Genomic DNA, 9955 nt, shown 5'->3' on the forward strand with positions numbered 1-9955 from the left:
TCCCTCTCCTTTCAAGGACTGGTTTCCCTAACGTAAAAGAGGACAGAACACCGAGGGAAAAGGCTCTCAACCCACTAGAACAACAGGGAAAGGAGGAGACTAGAGAGCTCCTAGGAAAGGAAATAAGTGACCCGTAAAATATGTAAAGGAACTACCTTCACTCATGACAAGAAAATGCAAATTAAAACTCCAATGAGTCGTCGATCACTCTTGGATTGTAAAGACCAAGAAGTTAGATAACACCCTGTGCTTGTGAGGCTGTGTGTGTGTGTGAAATCTGTTAAGTTACAGAGCTGGCCTCTAAATGGGTACAACCCTTCTACGTGTGTGTGTGTGTGTGTGTGTGTGTGACCTTTGCAAAATCTACCAAAACTGCCGTGTGTGTGTGTGTGTGTGTGTGTGTGTGTGTGTGTGTGTGTGTGTGACCTTTGCAAAATCTACCAAAACTGCCAATTCACCCAGCAATTTTTACAAATGAATACTTGACCTGCTGAATTGGGTTAGTGGCAGATGAGACCTAGGACTCCTGGGGCACTCCAAAGGCCAGGCCAGGTCCCCAAGGAGGTGCAGCCAGGCAGAACAGCCAGCTCTGGCCATGACCTGCCATCTCAAGTTCAAAAATCCGCCTCCAGAGACCATTAGGAAACAGAAATGGGGCTGGGGGGGTGGCTGGCCAGGAGCTGTTGTCTCTGTGGAGGTAAGCACGGGAGCCTGACAGACTCATGATAATCAGCTCTGAAGTCAACAGAAGGCCACAGTTTTGCACCTGTGCCTGCCACTTACTCGGGCAGTGACCTTAAGTGGCTTTGACGCCTTTTTAAGGCTCTTCCCCACCTCTGAGATGAAGATAATCGTAATAGCTATCTCAGGCTGGCGAGAATTGAATTAAACAATTCATGTTAAAAACAAAAGTTGCAAGGGCTCCATGACATTCTAGCTAAATTATTATGAATGTAATACAACTAAGTATTTTGGAGTAGGCTTGTGTTTTTGTATGTCTAAAATAAAGCATTTTGAATTCTGTTTTTTTTTTTTTTTTCTTTCCCCCTTTGGCACTGGGGGCTGAACCCAGGGGCATTCTACCTCCCAGCTACACCCCTGGCCTTTTTTTTTTTTTTTTCCAAAACAGGATCTTGCTAGGTCTCGGAGTCTTGCTACATTGCTGAAGGTGTCCTCAAACCTGTAATCTTCCTGTCTCAGCCTCCCAAGTACTGGAATTATAGATGTGTACCACTACGCCTAGCTTACTTTTTTGTTTTGTTTTGAAACAGGGTCTCACTAACTTGCTGAGGCTGTCCTTGAACCTGTGACCCTCCTGTCCCAGCCTCCCAAGTACTGGGATTACAAGCATGTACAACCATGCCCAACTTCTCCCTGGAATTCTGAATTAGGTGGGAAGAGATGTGACAGCTGTGGATGATGTGGTGTGTGTGGGGGATGCTCTAGTGGAAAAAAAAACAAACACCCAATGACATTTTCTTTTAAAGTAATTTTCAGTATTTGTAGTTACCAGGAGAGATTTATTTTGTCCTCTGAGAAGTTAGGCCTTCCTCCTTTCCTCCACCCAGTACATTTGTGGGCGAGAATGGCTCATATTAGTCTCTTTCTGCTGCTGTAACTAGAAACCACAGACTGAGTAGCTTATAAGGAATAAAGGTTTATTCAACTCACCATTCTGAAGGCCGGGAAGTTCAGCATTGGGCAGCAGCAGCATCTGGTGAGGTCCTTCCTGCTCAGAGCCCCAGAGGGCGCAGGGCATCACATGCTAAGAACAAGCCGGCTCCAGTCTCTCCTGCCCCTCTTGTGAAGCCACAGTCCTGCTGGGCGTGGTGGTGCACTCCTGGCACCCCAGTACTTGGGAGGCTGAGACAGGAGAATCACAGGTTCCAGGCTGGTCTCAGCAACTTTATGAAACCCACAGTAACTCCAACCCTGTTTCAAAATAAAAATAAAATGGGACTGGTGATGTGGCTCGGTAGTAGTAGGACCCTGGGTTCAATTCTCAGGACTAAAAAAGAAAGCCACAGTCCCATCGGACTAGGGCCTCTTTCTTAGGGCCTCATTTAACCTTAATTACCTCCCAAAAAGAAGAGTAATCTCCAAATACCATTAGCTTTGAGGATTGCACTAGAGACACACCTAAACTGTAGCACATACAAACTGATAAGTTGGGTCCCTCCCCTACCCAACGTGATCTCACAGCGGGAACAGGAGGCAGAACCCCAGAAGCCAGAAGCACAGATATCGTGAGACTACAGGTGCCGCGAGACATACTCGGGAGCTTGAGACTACAGATATCGCGAGAGCATCGGCATGCCTATAAAACATCGGTGCCCCCCATGAGAGGTGCCCCCAGGACTATGTGCAACTCTCCAGATGCGTGGTCCGTCAGTCTCTTTTCCCATGGCCGGCTGACTCCCCAGAGGGTGCCAGGTCGGGTCCAAATAAAACAATGGTCTCTGATGACCCGGTTGGTGTTTTTACCTCCCTCCTAAACTCCCTAACTCTATTTTCAACCTTTAACTAACCTGGTCTCACACAGAAAAACCGCAGGAGGCATTAGGAAAACGGTGGGACTTCCTTCCACTTGTGGAGAAGTGCCATCTTTGGCGGAGAGCAAGGGAGCCAGTGACCCTGGTTGACGACACCCAGGTGCCGGGAGGACCACAGGTAGAAGAACGCTTGAGTCCAGGTTGTAGCCCGAGAACCCTGGGCCTTATTTATGAGGACAGTCTTATTGGGCATACCTGAGCTTGCAGGGTACAAGCACACTCCCTTAGGCTCATTCTGCAAAGACATGGACACACAGGACACTCCAAAGGCCTGCTGCTGGGTTGGGAGCACGCCCCAATTCCTCTTCACTAAAGACATTCTGAAGACATCTTCAGCTGGCTGAGGGTCAGCGCTGGGCCACATGGCTCATCCTTTCTGCTGTGGTCTGGTCCAGCCCTGGAAGCTCCAGCCTCGCCAGGGGAAACTTGAGGTTAATTTCTGCAGAGCAGAGTCTGATTTGCAGAAGCATGGGCATAAAGCCCACCCCTCAAGTCTCCCTCCCCCCAGGGCCTTGCTTTGGCGTCATCTCCCGTCATTCCTCTTGTTCTCTGTGTTCAGACTTATTTCTCTCCGTGCCAATGGCCAATCTCAGCTTCTTCCCACTTGTCCTTGGTTCTGAAGATTGCCCCAGTCTGAAAGCAAGATTAAGAAAGAATAGTTCAGTTTACGATAGCATCAGAAAGGACAGAAATATGTTTACGCAAGGAAGTGGAAACCTGTAGGTGGAAAATAGCTGAGCAGAATTGAAGGGAACTGAAGAAGGCCTAAACACATGGAATAGTGTGTGCTTGGTGGCTTAGAAGCTTTAATTGTTAAGATGGCAGTGCCCCTCAAATTAACCTACAGAGTCAATGCACCTCTCCCTTTTTGTGGGATTGGGGATTGAGCCCAGGGGCATTCTACCTCTGCGCTACACCCCCAGCCCTATTTTTTTTATTTTTAATTTTATTTATTTATTTATTTATTTATTTATTTATTTATTTACTTACTTATTTGCAGTACTGGGGATGGAACCCAGGGGTATCCTACCTCCGAGCGACACCTCCATCCCTATGTTTTATTCTTTATTTTGAAACAGCATCTCATTGAGTTGCAGAGGGCCTCACTTAGTAGCTGAGGCTGAATTTGAACCTGCATAATCCTCCTGTCTCAGCCTCCCAAATTCTGGGATTACAAGTGTGTGCCACCATGCCCGCCTCCCTATTTTATTTTATTTTTTATTATGAAACAGGGTTTATGACTCATCTCTCTACAGTGAAATCCTGTTTCAAAATTAAAATGAAGTAGGGCTGGGGGTATAGCTCTGAGTCCAATCCCTGGTCACACACACACACACACACACACACACACACACACACAATGGGCCAAGAGTTTGAATATATGTTCTTCAAAGAGGGTCTATAAGTGGCCAATAAACACATACGAAGAAGTTCAATACCATTAGCCATTAAGGAAATGCAAATAAACCCCCCTTCCGGTCCACTAGCTGGCTCTAATGATAGGAAATGGAGTGTCCGTGAGAGTGCGGAGAAATCAAAACCCTGTGTTCTCTTGGTGGGAATGTCAAGAGATGCAGCCATTGTGGAAGTCATTTTGGCAGGACCACAAAAAGTTCAACGCAGAGTCGCCATATGGCCTGGCAACTGCGCTCCGAGGTGCTCAAGAGAACTGCGAACATATGTTCACATAAAGACTTGTGCATGAATCTTCACAGCAGAATTATTCATAATAACCAGAGAGTAGGAGCAATCCGCACGCTCGTCAACAGATGGGTGGGATAAACCAAATGTGGCCTGCTCACACAGTGGAATATTATTTAGCCATAAAAACTAATGGAGCATTGATGTGTGTGTCACAACACCGATGAACCTTGGGACGTGATACCAAGTAAAAGAAGCCAGTCTCCAAGAGCCGCTTGAGTCCATCTGTAAGAACTTCCATTACAGGCAAATCCAGGGGGTGACTGCTTAGCGGGCGTAGGGCTTCTTGTTGGGCTGGTAAAGATATTCTGGAATTAGTGGTGATTACATGGTGTCGCGAACACATCAGCAAACACTGAATTGAACTTGCTACATTAGTGGAAACGGTGAATTTTATCTTACATTCATTTTACCTTAAAAAAAAGAAAAAAAGAAAAAAAGCCAGGCGTGGGGGCACACACCTGTGATCCTAGTACTTGGAAGGCTGCCACAAGAGGATTACAACTCCTAGACCAGCCTCGGCAGCTTAGTGGGACTCTCAGCAACCTAGCAAGGCCCTGTTTCAAAACAAACGGACAAAAAAGGGCTGGGGGTATAGCCTGGAGGTAGATGCCTCCGGGTTCAATCCTCAGCCTCCCCTCTACCCCTTTCTTGGCACAAACTACCTTAGCGATATTACCGTTTCTCTAGTTGGATTTCAATGACTCAGCGCAGAGAATCTGATTGGTCCAGCTTGGCTCGCCAGGCAGGGGCAGCGGTCACACAGGGCCAGCAGGGCCTTTGGGGACTCTCCTTTTTGGGTTGTGGACACAGTGTTCAGGCCAGAGAGATGTGGGCTGTGCTGTTGGTTAAAGATATGCCTGCTTTAATATATCACCCATAATCTTACCATCCTAATCCCCGCAGTACTTATTTCTGCAAATTCTCCCAGTCTTTGTCTGCAGGCAGGCCAACAGGTTTCTTAGTGTCGCATTCACTGTGTTTTCTGTCTCTGGTTCGTTTACCCATCACGTCGCCCACATTTCCCGGGCTTCGGCTCACCTTTGCAATTACCCTTCTTATTAGCTGCCTAACATTAGATTTGAGGTGATGTACCACCATCTTCTCAATGGCCTCGCCATTCCGGAACGTTTACTTAGTTGCTATGTTTTTGAGTGTATGTGTGTGTGTGTGTTCAAGTATATAAATATATATTTCATACTGTAGAAAATGCTTTCATGCAGCCCGGTGTGGTGGTGCACGCTTGTCATCCCTGCGCTTGGGAGGCAGAGAAAGGAGGATTGCGCAGGTTCGAAGCCAGCCACCTGGCTTAAGAGACCCTGTTTCCAAATAAAAATATAAAATAGGTCTGGGAGTATAGCCCAGAGGTAGAAGGGCTTCTAGGAACCCCAGTACCACAAAAAAGAAAGAAAGAAAGAAAGAAAGATACTTTCATGCATACTGATTTATTTGTCTTGACCCGAGTTGCCCAGATAACTTAAACAGACCAAATACGATAAAATTTCCCATGAAATGTCAAATTAACTGAGCAGCGAGGACTGTTTTCCTAGTTCTTATTTCTTGCACGCCTGCCCCCTCTGCTGCCCATGCCGGTCCCTACTCTGAGCTCCCTGCAGGAGGGCCAGTGACTCCCTGGCCTTTGGATTCCTGCTGTCCAGGGAGCCCCCAGGCTGTGTGTGTGTGTGTGTGTGTGTGTGTGTGTGTGTGTGTGTGAAGCTGATGGGGCAGGGGCTCCCAGGTACCCTCTGTGCTCAGCTGAATGAGGCCCCCACATACATCCATGCCCCGGTGTACAGAGCCTGTGCATACGCCAGGCTTAAGGAAGGCTGCTCGCCGGCTGACCTGGGGATGCGGCGTTATCCCCGAAGATCCAGGTGTGAGAAGAAGGTGGCAAGTCTGTGGGGAGAGAGGTTTTGCAAAGGCTGTGCTGTAGAGGAAGACCAAGAGGACAGGCCTCTGGACAAGGCGCTCGGGCGGCCTCTAGGGGCTGGGAGAGTTAAAAAGACAGATTCTCTCTGGAAACTTCTGGAGCACAGGCCTGGGGATCCTGGAGACTTCTGACCTCTAGAAATGTTGAATGTTGCTCCAAGCCACTAGGTTTAGTTGGGCATGGTGGCACATGCCTGTAATCTCAGTGCTTGGGAGGCTGAGACAAGAAGACCACAGGTTTGAGGCCAGCCTCAGCAATTTAGAGAGATCCTGCTTCAAAATAAAAAGTAAAAGCCGGATGTGGTGACGCACACTTGTAATCCCAGAATTTGGGAGGCTGAGACAGGAGGATTGCAGTTCGCAGATAGCCTCAGCTACTTGGTGAGGCCCTTTGCAACTCAGTGAGACCCTGTTTAAAAAAAAAGAATAAGAAATAGGGCTGTGGGTATAGTTTGGAGATAGAGTGCTTCTGGGTTCCATCCCCAGTACCACAAAAAAGTTAAAAAAAAAAAAACAATAAAAAAAATCATCAGGCCGGGGTCATAGCTCAGAGGTCGAATGCCCCTGGGCTCAATCCCTGGTACCAAACAAACAACAGGTGCTGGTTACAATAGCCTGGGAAAGTAACTGCCTCCCACGGTGGGCTTTGCTCCCAGGAGAAACACAGAGGGCAAGCATGTCTTAGATCACACTCTGGCCTCTGCCTGGTGTTGCTTGCTGCTCAGGGGCCGCAGACAGCGCCCAAAGTGCTTCATTCCATCCGCACAGTTCCCTGACGGGTAGTGTTTTAAGTAACTGAGGCACAGAGAGGTTGGGCAGCAGAGCTGAGGCTGCAGAGCTCCGGCAGCATGCTGCTGGGCTCGGTGGTTACTCAGAAGGCTGGGGTCTTTCTGGAAAGACCTGGGGCTCTTCTAGATGCGATCTGCGTAACTGTGTGGGCAGCGCATGGCTGGTCCGCTCCCACACCGGGCAGGTGACCTTCAAATGCGGCCGTGGCTGGCTGGCCATGACACGGAGTTGCACTACTTCACCTAGCCGGGCGTGGGGCGCACGCTCCTAACCCCAGCTTCCGGGAGGCCGAGACAGGAGGATCGTGGTTCGCAGCCAGCCTCAGCTACTTAGTGAGGCCCTGTTTCAAAATAAATAGCAGGGCGTGGTGGCGCACGCTTGTAATCCCCCGCGCTTGGGAGGAGGAGACAGGAGGATGGCGCAGGTTCAAAGTCAGCCGCGCTGGCTTAAGAGATCCTGTTTCCAAATAAAAAGTATAAAATGGGGCTGGGAGTGTAGCCCAGAGGTAGAAGGGCTTCCAGGAACCCCAGTACCACCAAATATAAATAAAGAAAAAATAAATAAACAAAATAAAGAATAAAAAATAGGACTGGGGGCTTAGCTTGGAGGTAGAATGCCCCCGGGTTCCATCCCCAGTACTGCAAATACATACATACATACATACATACATACATACATACATAGTTCAGCCAGGCAGGTGTTAGAGCACACTCCTATAATCCTGGTACTTGGGAGACTGAGACAGGAGGATTGAAGCCAGCTTCAGCAACTTAATTAGGCTGTCAGCAACTTGGCAAGACCCTGTTTCAAAATAAAAAAAAAAATAGGGCTAGGGGTGTAGCTCAGAGGCAGAACACCTCTGGGTCTAATCCCCAGTATGAAAAAAAAAAAAAAAAAAGAGCAGCCCACAGGTAGAAGGAAGCAGGAGAGAGGGCGAGGACCGACGACAGGGTGAGGACCGACCAGGCCACGCAACTCCAGTTCCGACCTCTTTTGGTTCAAGCTATTACTGGACTCAAACCACATGAGAGACCCCAGGACCCTCTGCCAGTGGCTGGTGCTTCCTGAGTTCCTGTGAGAGACAGAGGACCACGGCTGTCCTAGGTACTGAGTTTGGGTTGACTCGGCACGCAGCACCACTCGGCACGCAGCACCCGGCGGCCATGACATGGGAGCCCGGGCTGCTGCTTCCCGAGACATCAGCAAGCTTTGTGCCTCTGTGGGAGCCAGGCGCATAGGAGGTGCCCGAGACATGCTTGTTACTGCTCCGTATATCTGGAAATAAATGTGCAGCAGATGAAACATTTTCTATCTAATTAAATTATGATGAAAATCCATTTTAAGGCACCCTCCAAATATTTGCTGATCAGAGAAACTGGGGTGACTCTGAGGTCTGGGATTAGAATTCTGAGACTCAAAATTAGGAGACACCCCCCCATGTAATATACATAGAAATGACTGTAGTGAATTCCTGCTTTCTGCTATTACCTACACAGGAATAAAGACATAGACAGCCGGGCATGGTGGTGCACGCCTGAAACCCCAGTCCTTGGGAAGCTGAGACAGGAGGAGCACAGGTTTGTGACCAGTCTTAACAATTTGGCAAGACCCTGTTTCAAAATAAAATAATAAAAAGCCGGGCATGGTGGCGCATGCTTGTAATCCCAGCATTCGGGAGGCTGAGACAGGAGGATCGCGGTTCGCGGACAGCCTCAGCTTCTTAGTGAGGCCCTTTGCAACTTAGTGAGAGATCCGGTTTCAAAATAAAGAATAAAAAGTAGGGCAGGGGGTGTAGCTCGGAGGTCAAGTGCCCCTGGATTCCATCCCCAGATCCGCAAAAAAATAAAAAATAAAAAGAGCAGGGAGGGTGAGGCTTAGAGGTAAAATGTCCCTGGATTCAATCAATCCTATCTCTCCCCCACCCCTCTCTCTCTCTCTCTCTCACACACACACACACACACACACACACACACACACACACACACACACACACACTGTAATACCGGGGAGAGGACGGCCTTTGTGAGCTCCTTGGCCAACCCCAAATCCCGCCCCAGCCTCTGATTCTGACTTCCAGCTGACAGGACCTGAGTGTGACCCCATATCTACTCATAAAAAGTCACTGAGTTTCTAATGCTGTTAGCAGACTCCGCTACGTACTAAGCAGAAATGCAAACATACGCTCGGCAGAAGACACGTCTAGAATGTCCACAGTAGCCCAGGCCTTGGAAAGCCCAGCCCCGGATACCATCTTGCCCCAAAACCAGCGGCTTGAGGACACCTGTGCCCTCGCTGGTGATCCTGCTACTTCCCATCAGCCAGGAGATCGGGCCTACGCCCCGGAGTCCCATGGGGCTGCAGTCCAGGGATGTCCAGGGCGTGGTGGCGCACGCTTGTAATCCCAACATTTGGGAGGTGGAGACAGGAGGATCACGGTTCGTGGCCAACCTCAGTGACTTAAGTGAGGCCCTTTGCAACTCAGAGAGACCCTGTTTCAAAATAAAGAGTAAAAAATAGGGCTGGGGGGTGTAGCTTGGAGGTAGAATGCCCCTGGGTTCCATCCCCAGTGCTGAAAAAAGAAAAAACTTAACAAAAAACCAAAATCAAAACCCAAACCAAGCCTCCCAAAAAGCTGGGCATGGTGGCGCACACTTGTAATCCCAGTGCTTGGGAGGCTGAGACAGGAGGATCATGCAGGTTCGAAGCCAGCCTCAGCTACTTAGTGAGGCTCTCCACAACATAGTGAGACCCTGTTTCCAAATAAAAAATATAAAATAGGTCTGGGAGTGTAGCCTGGAGGTAGAAAAGCCCCTGGTTTCCTTCCCCAGAACTGCAAAAACAAAACAAAACAGAACAGAACCCCCAAACCACAATGTATTGCTTGAGGTTCTAGAGGCTGTAAGTCCTACTTAGGTACTGGGAGATTTGGTGTCCGGTGAAGGTGTGCTTACTGGTCCACAGATGGAAATTTCTTGCCGTGTCCT

The sequence above is a fragment of the Muscardinus avellanarius genome (genome assembly GCF_963383645.1).
Source record: "Muscardinus avellanarius genome assembly, chromosome: 10".
Lineage (NCBI taxonomy): Eukaryota > Metazoa > Chordata > Mammalia > Rodentia > Gliridae > Muscardinus > Muscardinus avellanarius.